The sequence below is a fragment of the Protopterus annectens genome, chromosome 4.part0 (genome assembly GCF_019279795.1).
Source record: "Protopterus annectens isolate FY-2018-M chromosome 4.part0, PAN1.0, whole genome shotgun sequence".
Classification (NCBI taxonomy): Eukaryota; Metazoa; Chordata; order Ceratodontiformes; family Protopteridae; genus Protopterus; species Protopterus annectens.
The window spans coordinates 1,382,935,720-1,382,947,999 of NC_056733.1; the positions used below are offsets into that span (position 1 = coordinate 1,382,935,720).

The 12,280-nt window shown below is 39.8% G+C and overlaps 1 protein-coding gene across 1 annotated transcript in view; it reads left to right on the forward strand.

Moving 5' to 3' along the window:
- The first annotated feature begins 1,695 nt into the window (after positions 1–1,695).
- TIFAB (TIFA inhibitor) overlaps positions 1,696–12,280 on the forward strand; it is a 102,373-nt gene continuing 91,788 nt past the window's right edge. The window contains exon 1 of the mRNA XM_044069687.1: positions 1,696–2,163. The gene's annotated coding sequence lies outside the window, so the exon portion shown is untranslated. The remainder of the gene's footprint in view (positions 2,164–12,280) is intronic.

Consider the following 12,280-nt stretch of genomic DNA (forward strand, 5'->3'; position numbering starts at 1 on the left):
TGTGCTCCCATTAGTCAGTGTGTGCCCAACATAAAACTTCAGCAATGCTATGTATATGATATACTGTTCCGATGTTGTCCAGTTGCCCAGCCTGGGTTAACTGGGATAGCTCTGTTGGGCAAAATCTGTACATAAAAGCAATCAATCTGCCAAACATGAGCTAGAATTGCCACATTTACTGTAAGTTCACTGACAGGATGCAACTTGGAAGTGGATGACATGATGGTAAGAAGAGGGCCGGACATCCTGTATTTCCAGGAGACAAGATGGAAGGGCAATGCAGCAAAGCCACTTGGCTTGGGATCCAGAGTCTGCTACTCAGGAGGGGGACAGAATGGAAATTGTGTGAGAACTGTGGTAAAGGAGAGGCTTCAGAAGATGGTGAGGGATGTTATTAGAATTAGTGACAGACTCATGGCAATTAGACTTCAGCTACCCTAACAGTTATCTTATGATCAGGTAAGTGTCCAACATTTTGCTGTCTGTGAGGATCTGTTATCTGCTTCCAAGCCTGTATCTCCTAGCTGCTTCCAAGCCTGTATCTTCTAGCTGCTTCCAAGCCTGTATCTTCTAGCTGCTTCTCTCGTACCTACACCCTGTAGCTCATAATATTGGTTTATATGCACCCTTAACACAAAATTTGTTAATGTACATGATGGAATATTTATGTGTGATGTCATCTGAAAATCTGCCTTCTTCTCTTACATTTTACCCATTCCTCCTTTCCTACTCTGTAATCAGTCTGACCTAGCAGTCATAGCACTCCTGTGTAGCTGCTATCTGCATGTGCACCTTTGCACCATTTTGCAGTACATCTGACTATGTTTCTGTATCACTGAGTCATGCAAGTGCCTGTATACTACCTGTTCTAGTCCTCATGCATACAATTCACATATGCTTGTATGGTTTGTGAAATGCTATGTTACTGGGTAAAGCAGAGCAGTTTCCATAAACAGCATGACTAATCTTTCTTGCATAGCAGCATTGGACTTGTATAATGGATATGCCAGTACTAGATTTATACACTGTGTAAGTTGTTTTAGGTTCTCACCCTCAGATTTAAATGCACATCCAGGTTTGCAGTGTTATGCTTTCTGCCCGACGTAACTCTCATAAGGAAGATTCTGACTGGTTCTACATGATGTTAGCCTTTGTGTGTGTGTGTGTGTGTGTGTGTGTGTGTGTGTGTGTGTGTGTGTGTGTGTGTGTGTGTGTGTGTGTGTGTGTGTGTGTGTGTGTGTGCCAGTGTAAACCTTATGAAATAGCCTGCTATCTAAAATGCTTGTGCTTGATTAGTACACATTCAGGAGTGAAGTACATTTTAAAGCAGTTACCACAGTGTTTATGAAATCACTCAGTCAGCAGGACAGGTTGATCAAGTTATGCAGTTACAAAGCTCATAAGAATCAGGTGGGGATTCTGTAAGTAATGGTGCTGAGTCCTGTGTTGCTAGACTGGTTCTGCAACCCTGGTAATAGTAAACATGCAGCCACGCAAGAATACACCCATACCAATGCCTACAAATCAGGCATGTACAAACATATAAACAGTTTAAATGGATTTAAGTCAGCCTATCACTCAATTAATAGCCTGGGTTGATGATGCAATGTTTCATCGCCTACACTGTTAAACTCTAAGAACAGCTTACTAACACAATTCCTATACTTCCAGCTGCTGTATTATTAGAATGCCTCTCTACAAGTATTATAATCTCATGTCTTTATTATGATATAGATACTATGAGATGGTGTTTGGCTGTTGAACATTACTAGCACTTCCTGGTGTACTACATAAAAACCATACAATTATCATCCAGTCTTTTATGGGATTGCCAGCACCCTCTCTCTCCAGAGACTTTGCCTCCTTGAACTGTTTTCACTGTGTTTGTTTATGAAGTGAAGGATTTGATGCCAGCACTGAGTGTTCTAAGGCTTTGCTTATTTGACTATTTTATACATGGCAAAGACTGGATGAGTCAGTAACCGCATTCTTATTTCTTAGTGGTACTCTGTTTCACAATGCATTCCTTGGATACTGGATTATCTTTATAAGGGGTTATATGATTTGCAGCACTTTTGTACCATTGCTGTTAACTCCAAATAGTGTTTTACTGACAGCACTCTGGCTACCTGGACATCAGCTCTGACTTTTGGACCGTCACTGGTAATACTGTTTACATTATTTTAGTTTATGGTTCCTCTTTCTGCCAGATATATATTTTGTTCCCAGGCTTCATTAATTATTTCATTAATTTTCTGTGTAAATTATTACTCCTATCAGCACTTATGTATTTGAATCAAATGCATAATTTATTTTTTAGTTTATACCTCTGCTGCCTTGGTTATTTATTAAAGACACTACCTCCATGTGGATAAAGTGGCTGTGCTTTTGACATTAATCCTGACGTATTTATTTTGTCTCAATAGTTATCTGAACTTTCTTGTATTTTACTTTCCTAGCTTACTTTGCTTATGCCTTTGGTTGGTCTCTATCATTTTCTGGCTCTTTACTGCAAAGAAGTGTTATACACTTTGGTTTTCCGTTTAATTAAATGTTAAGAGTGTCAATTTTCATTTCTGTGTTGAAAATGTTTTGAATACCTGGCTTGCCTTTTCTTTGATTTACAGCTATAAAGATATATATCTGCTGGTGCACAGCCTGTCCCAAGCTGATATTAGGGACAGAAATCCAAGTACTTCTGTCATTTTCAATACCATTTTCCTCTTGAAGATTGCATTTTTATCTTACAACTTAAATATTACAATAACTAATATTTTGCACAGCATGTTTCATCCTTTTTCATCCTTTTTTTATTTATAGTGTTATGGCTCAACATGTTTACTTATTTTAATGAGCTTGGTTTTCAATATTGTTTTTATTTTTGTACATCAAAAAGTGGTCAGAATTTGCAACTATTTTTAGTCTTATTAATTAACTTATTTACTGTAAAATTGTTCTCTGCCATCTTACAATTTATGTACTGGTGGAATGGGCCTTACTGATAACAGAGATTTCTTCATAGGCCCTCTGATCTTCCAGGCTTCTTCGGCTCCAGTCCAGTGTTTAGATTAGGTAATGACCCCTAAAGGATTCTGAAAGGGCAAGGGAGAACATGCAATCAGGGGTCTACTTCACAAGAATGAAAGACCACATTACTGAAGACAAAAAGGCTGAGACAAGAATTCCAAAACTTCATTTAAACGAACAACCATATAGCCGACAAGTTTCCAGTGGTAAGTAAACACTGGGCCAACAACTGATGGAAAATACAACCACACCATCTCCAACCCACCAAGATGGGGGCTATGCCCCCACACACCACTCTAAATATACCAACTCTCAGATCTCACTACAGTGGGGAAATGGGGAAATTTCTCCTTGTTGGCCAGTTGGTTACTTACCACTTTAAACCTGTTGGCTATGTGGTTGTTCGTTTTAAATGAAGTTTCAGAGTTCTCATCTTGGCCTTCTGTAATGTGGTCTTTCATTCTTGTGAAGTAGGCCCATGATCAGCATTTTTTATTTTATTTATGTATTTATCCTATGTTGACTGGGGTAGTCCCATTAGGCTAGTAGCTTCTTTACAGGGGTGAAGCAAGGTGTTATTTACATTACTAGGGGAAATTTGGCAATGGCATCAGAAAACTTGCCCAACTTTTTTAATAGGTGTCATGAGATCTTTTACAACCACCTGAGCTTTCACCAACTCAAGCAGATGTACCCTTGGTATATCATCTCATCTGAAGGACAAGGCAGTAAAGAGTGTAAACCTAAACACCCTCATGTTGCACTGTAATCTCAATGATCCATCTACTTGGAGTGGGAATAGAACCCACAGCCTTTTGCACCAAAGCTGAGTGTGCTTCCTGTTACATTACTGTCAGCATTCTTGGAGGGATGACCTTGATCAGGTTGAAGAGAGTCTGTTCTGCCTTGTTGATATATACCCAATTATTAAATATAATTATATTATTTTATATATATATATATATATATATATATATATATATATATATATATATATATATATACACACTATTAATTACAAATATTCTCCAGCTCAGGCTAAACTACAGAACTTCTGTTTCAGAGCAATGTATACTAATGCTCAGCCAATCTGCAGTAAGACAACTATTAGGTTCATAGGTGTGTACTAGGCTAATTCCCCTGAAGCCTTTTCAAGCCTAGCCCATAGAGGTGCCCTGGCACTGTGCCACCCAACATTAGTTCACAGTGCCTCTGTCAAGTAGAGCCACAGGAGTGATCCTGGGGTGAACTTTCTATTTCTCATCCACTCATCAAAATTTCTCTTGACGAGGGCCAGTGAGGTGCTCTGCTTTACATGTATGGGAAGTCTATTCCAGAGCATGGGCAGTCTCTGGGTTATGAACCTGACCCTCCAGCATGTTCTGTTGATTGTGGTAGTGAGGTTGAGGTCTCTGGAGCATGTGGTGCAGAGGGATTTGGATTTCTTTAGATGTAGCATTTCCAACAGAGCTGCATCAGACATGGCTTTGCAAGTCAAGAAGAGATTGCCTCTTAGTAGATGATATGAGACAGAGAATAGCTGGAGTTCTTTTTGAGTCTGTCCATTTAGGACATGTGTTTAAGGCTTAGGATCCTCTTCGTGAGGTACTTTTGTGGTCTTTCCAGCTGTTGCATGTGTCTAGTGAGGTACATGCCAAATGGGGCATTATACTCTATGATTGGCCTAATGACGGAAGAAAGATAATGACCTCTTTCTTCCTGGATACAAAACCCTTGCTAATGAAATGTGCCATATAGAAGGACATTCTGACCACAGTGGCAATGTGGTGGTCGAAGGAGAGGTTACTGTCAACCTGTGTCCCCAGATCTCTTATAATGCCTTCAGTGTTCAGTGGGCTCCCATCGATGTGGTAATTAGTGGGAACTGAGTTTTTCCCAAAGAGGATGCCGACCCATTTTTTGGCATTAAGCTTAAGGCCATGGTTTCAACACCAGTGATTGGTCTCAGAAAGACCTTTCTGTAGGATGTCTACATCACTTGGGGAGTTAATAAGGGCTCCCAGCTTGCAGTCATCTGCAGCCATGGTCAGAGTCTGTCTGTGTTGGCCTGGACTTACGTAGATGCCAAACAGGAAAGGACCCAGGACCGATCCCTGTGGGACTCCATTCATGACTGCTCAACAGTCTGAGTTGGAGTCTGCTACTGTCACACTGTGGGTTCTGTGAGCCAATTTACAACCCACCTAGTGATATAGAAAGCAAACCTGCTGCTGCCACCCAACTGAAGTAAAATGGTTGGATTTGATAAAGGTTCAACAACCGAAAGCGCTTATCCAGACAGCAGCAGGATTACATTTTATTTTGTTAATAAAGGAACTGATTTTAACAATTTCAGCCATTTTACTTCAGCTTGGGTAGCAGCAGCAGGTTTGCTTTCTACATTTTCTTGGTTTCCACACGTACTGCCTTTGATGGTGAGCTCAGTGAATCTTTTTGTTTCAACATGTGATATAGGGGTTGATGCCTAATTTGGTGAGTTTATCAATCATTTCTGAGTGGGGAATGGTATCAAAGGTCTTGGCCAGATTGAGGTAGGCTGTATGAACTGCTTTGCCCTCATCCACAGCTCTGGTGACTCAAAGAAGTGAACCAGGTTGAGCAGGCATGATCTACCTTTCACATAACCAAACTGCATGGGATCTAGAGTTTGGAGATTCCCTATATCCTTGTTAATTAGGTCCATGAAGATGCGCTCTGTAGCCTTACATATCAGACTTGTCTGACTTGCTGCAGGATACAGAAATCACATTCAAAATTGAAATCTGAATGGGTAAGAGCTTTGATCACATCTAACTATCTATTTCAATGTATAACCTTCGTTATTCATTGCCCTAGGAATGGCAAGATAAGCAGCTTTCTTATTTATATCCTCACATGAAATGACCAATGTTTCCAGCTATTATCTTCTGAAAACAATGACAAATACCAATTGTTTTCCTCATTTACCAATCCAGCAGGTAATATAGTACTGCGGTGGTGGTGCTGCGGTAGCGTTGTCGCCTCACATAGACGTTGCCCATTCGATTCTCAGTTAGAGCGTCTTCTGTGTGGCGACATGCGTGAACGGGCATTCCTTTGTTGAAGGTTGTGCATTAGGCCCAGCAAGCCAGCACGTAAAAACTCTACTGCCAATCATTAGCAGACCAGAGTTCCGCTGTGGCAACCCCTAACCGGGAAAAGCCGAAAGACACAAACAAACCATCCAGCAGGTAATATGAAATTAATCCTATGAGAATTCACAGAGTATCTAGTTGAGTATACCTGATCTATCTACTAGTGGGTGATTTTTACCTTGAAGCAATGAAACCAGGGTGCTGTTATTAAACAATGTTTGAATTATGCAGTATTTTGTGTACTAACAAATTATTGTCACTGCTATTCAAAGAATAATTTCTTGACCTGGTCTTCCATACTGAACAAGGAAAAGCAACCAGAGTCTTTATCTAAATACCACTTTGCCCTCTTTTGTATGTAGTTCTGTCTGGTATGATCACCCAGAGGTGAGCTGATCTATAGTGCTGGATGTTAAACACTGGTATAGTATAGTACTGAAATGACTTAAACGATGGTCTCAGGGCAGATAAGTACAGTAGCTGTAGGGAGGGAGTGGGAGGGCAATTTCAGGATTAGGGAACAAGAAGGGGGTCTTAGAGTTAGGGAATGGGAGAAGAATTGTAAGGTTAGAAAGTGGGAGAGGAGTTTTATGTTTAGGGAGAAGGAAGGGAGCTTAGGATAAGGAGATGATTGGTGCATTTTATGTTTAGGTAGGGAGGAGTTTTATGGTTAGGGAATGCAGAACTCTATTAGGAAATGGATGGGAGTTTTAGGATTAAAGTTAGGGTTCTGGTAGGGCTATACAGCTCTGAAGAATTGAGTGTTGGGAGGGCTTAATAGTCAAGTATGATCAAGCTAGAGGAAGTTATTGTACTTGCTTTTTTGAGCAACTGGCAGCGAGCAAGTGTGTTGCAAACTAACAGCTCAAGGGCACTTGTAGTAGACCCATATTCTTCAGGTATATCCCAAATGAGAGGGCAGTATATACAGCCTTCATGTTTCAGTATCAAGACTTGACTTGTCAGTTTTTGTGCTCCTTAATAAGTTCGCATTCATTGTCTCTGCCTTTATCAAGTAAATATCACAGCGTTTCCCCCTAACCAAACAAGATCCTGTTTAGAAAATTTGAGAAATATGTTGTCAAGCCCATAAGTGAAAATTGTTTACTGTTTCTCAACTTAGAGCTAGCTGCATATTCAATAGTTAACTAAAAGTGTCTTTTCCGGCTTTTGTCCCAGACCATAATCTTTGTTATTGCTTGAAGAACAAGTTAATTGTTTTGCTTAGAATTTAATGACTTGCGTAGAAATGCCTAAAAAAAAAATCCATTAACATAATGTCGTCTTAGTATTTTCCAGTAATATACTACGTTAATTGATTTCCTTCTCTGCTTTTTTTTTGTGGGGTTGTTTTTTTCACACTGTAGTATTTAAAACTGAGTAATTTTCCAGTAATATATTACATTGACTGAGTTCCTTCTCTATTTTTTTTTCTGGGTTGCTTTTTTTCCTCACAGTAGTGCTTTAAACAGAGTCATTTTAGAAAAAGCTAGTCACGTTGTACTGGTTGTATTGTCTTTCACTTCCTTTACATGCATTTTGGTGGTTAACTGGGATTTTTTCTATAAAAGTGAAGTAGGTGTTTAATAATACTTGAATACAAGACACAGTTTGAAGTTAATTTGATGAAAACATAAATAAATGACTTCACACTTTTTTGAGTGTAATATGTGAAATATCTTGCATTGTTACAAGTGAATAAAAATTAGTTTTTTAGTGAGTGGTGAAACCACAAGTCATGAAACTCAGCTCTCTATTCCTAAAGTGCAAACCATTAAAAGCATATTAACTAGACCCCCAGATATTTCATTTACCCTTTTAGGTTCATAGGTTGCTACTAGGCTATTGGCCCTAAGGCCTATACAAGCCTAGCCATAACAATTCCCTGGCTATTTCTTCCCACAATATTTACTTCCCTGGACCCCTGACGTGATCCCTGGGGTAAATTTCCTATCTCCCATCCAGTCGTCAAGGTTCCTTTTGAAGAGAGCGAAGGAGGCACTCTGCTTGACATGTATGGGCAGTCTATTCCAGAGTATGGGGAGTCTCTGGGTCAGGAACTTATCCCTCCAGCATGTTTTGTTCATTGTGATGACAAGGTTTAGGTCCCTGGAGTGTGTGGCTCTGATGGATTGGGATTTCTTTAAGTATAGCATGTCCAACAGCTCTGGATTTGTCATGGCCTTTTATGTTAAGCAGAAATTGCCTCAGAGTAGACGATATGCGATAGAATATAGCTGGGGTTTTTTTTTAGTCAGTCAGCATAGGGTATCTACTTTAGGCCCGTGAGTCTTTTAGTGAGGTGTCTCTGTGGCCTTTCCATAGATAACTATGTCAGGTACATACTAAATGCGGCGGTGCACTCTATGATGGGTCTAATGAGGGAGGAGTACAGTGGGACAATGACCTTCTTTTTTCTGGATGAAAAGCCTTTAGTGATGAGGTGTGCCACATAGAAGGATTTCCTGACTGTTGTGGCGATGTGGTTATCGAAGGTGAGACCACTGTCCACCTGTGTTCCTAAGTCTCTTATCACACTTTTGGTGTTTAGTGTACTGCCACCTATTTGGTAATTCATGGGTACATGTTTTTTCCCAAAGGGGATAACTATACACTTCTTGGCATTGAGCTTGAGCCCATGGCTCTGGCACCAAGCATCTGTTTCTGTAAGACCCTTTTGTAGAATATTCACATCATTTGGGGATTCAATAATGGCTATATACTGTCTTTATAGTTAGAGTAACTATTTATAATTCACTTCAGAGGAATGCAGTAAATCAGTTAAGTGCATAACCTGTATTTGAAAAGAGTTTTATATAGTTTCCACAGCTATTTATGATTGAGATGTCCTGTATGTGATTTTCTACTGTACTTCTCAGGTGATTTTAACATATTTCTAAGGCGTCAGGTAAGTTCTTTATGTTTCTTTGGAAGTGTAATGAGGGTTAGGTTAGTTTTATAATTTATTTACTTCTCTTAACATGTTTAATCTTGCATAGATTCATAGGAGGTTACTAGGCTAGTAGCCCTATAGCCCTTACAAGCCTAGCCATGTTAATCCCAACTTGCCCCATATGTTCTTAAGTGAATGTATTTTGCAGAGCTAGTCTATGGTCAGCACTAACAAACCTGTCCATGAGGGACGTGGGTTCCACCCTCGTGGTGAATTTTTGGTCTCCAATCCATTTGTCAAGGTTACGCTTGAATAGGGTTAGTGAGAAACTATACTTCATGTGAACTGAAAGTTTGTTCCAGAGGAGCAGCAGTCTCTGGGAGACATATTTGTCTCTCTAGCATGTTCTGTTAATGTCACAGACTAGGTTAAGATCTCTAGAGCAAGTGACTCTTGTGCTGTTACATTTGTGTATGTGAAGCATATCCATCAGGACAGGGTCAGAGACTGCCCGGTAGACCAGGCACAAGTCTCCCCACAGCAGCCTGTATGATATGGAGTACAGTGACAGGGCTCTTACTCTATCCATGTATATCATGGTTTGAAGGTCCTGTATTTTCCTAGTGAGGAACATCTGTGGTCTCTCCAGCTACAGCAGGTGTCTGTTGAAGTACATGCAAAAGGAAGCACTGTTCTCTGTTAGTGGTCTAATGAGGTTAGGGGTCAAGTACAGTGGGGCTATAATATCCTTAGACCAGGATTTGATGCCCTTATGAGGAGCATTATGTAAAATGCTTTCCTTACCACAAAGGAAACTTGGTGTTTGAAGTTCAGATTGCTATCTACCTGTGTTCCTAGATGTCACACCATTGGGTTTCAGCTTATGGGGGGTGTTGTCAATACCATGGTTAGCGGGGAATTCTACTTTACCAATGGGAATAATAATGCACTTTTTTGCATTTAGTTTTAGACTGTGGCTTTGGCACCACTTATTTGTCTGTGATAGTAACCCTTCCTGTGGTTTGTTAATGTCATTGGAGGACTCAGTGATTGCACTCAATTTTCAATCAGTGAACTTGGTAAGCCAAAGGCCATCAAATTTAGCCTGGACTTCCAAGAAGCAGATTCCAAACAGTAAAGGACCCAGAACAGAACCATGTGGTATGCCACTGGTGATGGGTTTATTGGTAGAGGCAGAGAAACCAACTTTGACAGTACGTGTTCTGTCAATGAGCCAACTGACTACCCAACTAGTGGCATAAGGATTAATCCCTAATTTTTTAATTTCTGCAAGTCTTTTGAGTTTCTAATACCATGACAGGAATGGACCCCATTCATAAGTCAAAGTAAATTTAGAGTTCATGAAATTAATATTGTTTCAATCTTTGATATTAGCCAGAAGTGCTCTTCGCAGCACCTGTAATGTGCCGAGTAATGATGCAATTTGCATGGAGCTACATGCATCAGTAACATATCTGAATACAAGTGTAGATTCCTTTTTATAAGACCCATTGCTCCTACTACTACTGGAACTGTCTGGATATCTTTCTTTCACATTCCTCTTGTTTATGCCTGCAAATCATTATATTTTATGACTTTGTGTCTCTCTATATGCAAGATACTGTAGTCACTGGATGCAGCAATTTCAATGATCAATGCTACTTTTGTTTTCTTTTTATGGACCACTATCTCTGGTTTTCTTCCATCTATCATTTGAACTGTTGGTAATGGGTGATCCCATGTGATGTAGAATTCATCATTTTCTATGATGCTTTGTGGCTCATGTTTCCAGTGATTTTCAGCTACTTTATTATATGTTTGCACAATCCCCAATGCAACAGTCTTGCCACATTATTATGCCTTTCACTATATAGTCCTTTTGCCATTAGTATGTCAAAACCAGCGACAAGGTCTGCAACTCTTTCCAATTCTGCTTTACAAAACCTACCTTTGTCTGTTTCTCCAACATGTTCAATGGACTTTGTAAACCAATGTATACATAGTCCACTGTCTTGGGCCCCCAATATTAACCTTTCATCTTTTGGTTTGAATTCACATCTCCTTAACCGATCCTGCATTCAACCTGATCATAATGAGGTTGCTCCAGAAGTTTTCTATACTTGTAACTATATTTATGCATTCTCCACTTCTCTTGCCTTCTCATCTGATCCTTCACCTTATATTCTTTGTTTTGTTTTTTGACACATTCATTTGCTGCCTGATTTGTATCTACTTCTGGTTTGATTTCCATTCCTGCTTGATGCTGACATGCTTCTGCTAGACTAAGCAGGGGAGTCATCTTAGATTTATTCTCATGTTTCAAAACTTTTACTATGTTCGGGTCTTGTGAGGTCAGAAGATATGTTATCAACTCTTCAAACCCAAAAAGTCTTCACACACAGTCCCCCTCTCTCACCCAAAACTAAAGTAAAATATCTCTTTTACAGCTATTCCTATCCAAATCTCAACCTACCATTAGCCAGTGACATACACCCTAACCCAGGTCCCTCCACATCACTCTCCACCTCAAACCTAACACCTTCATCCTCCACCCCATTTTCTCTAGCTCTGTCCTCAGCCCCCTTTTCCTTGTCTACTAAAACCTTCTCCATAGCATCTAACATCCAAAGTCTTGTAAACAAAACTACCGACCTATATCCTTTCATTTCACATTATATTCCACATATCTTAAGCTTATCTGAAATCTGTCTAAAACCCCACATACCAAATAATGTCATCCTACCCCTGGATACAATATCTACCATCAAGATAGGCTATCTAGAAAGGGTGGTGAGGTTACCTTAATTTACTCCGAAGAACTTAACATCACCCTCCTATCCACACATCTACCTGATTTCTCCCCTGCTGAACTACTCAGTTAACTACCACATAAACACCCACAAAAAACGTGTAATTGCTTCAGTCTATATCCCTCTTGGAAAAAAACATCCATACTCTTGAAAACATTCTGTCATGTTCATCCCTTAATATGTTCTATGAAACAATAATACTGGGGGATGTAAACATAGACTGGAAAGTACTAAGTGATAACTCCCCTGACCAAAGCATCAATCTCTTTGGTTTCACCCAACTCATTACTACACCAACCCACTTAAATAAATTATCTAATACCAGTACAATCATTGACTGGATATTAACTAACTCCCCTCACTTCTAGCCATCAACTCTATCCTCCACCAGGAAACCTTCAGACTCCTAATCCCTA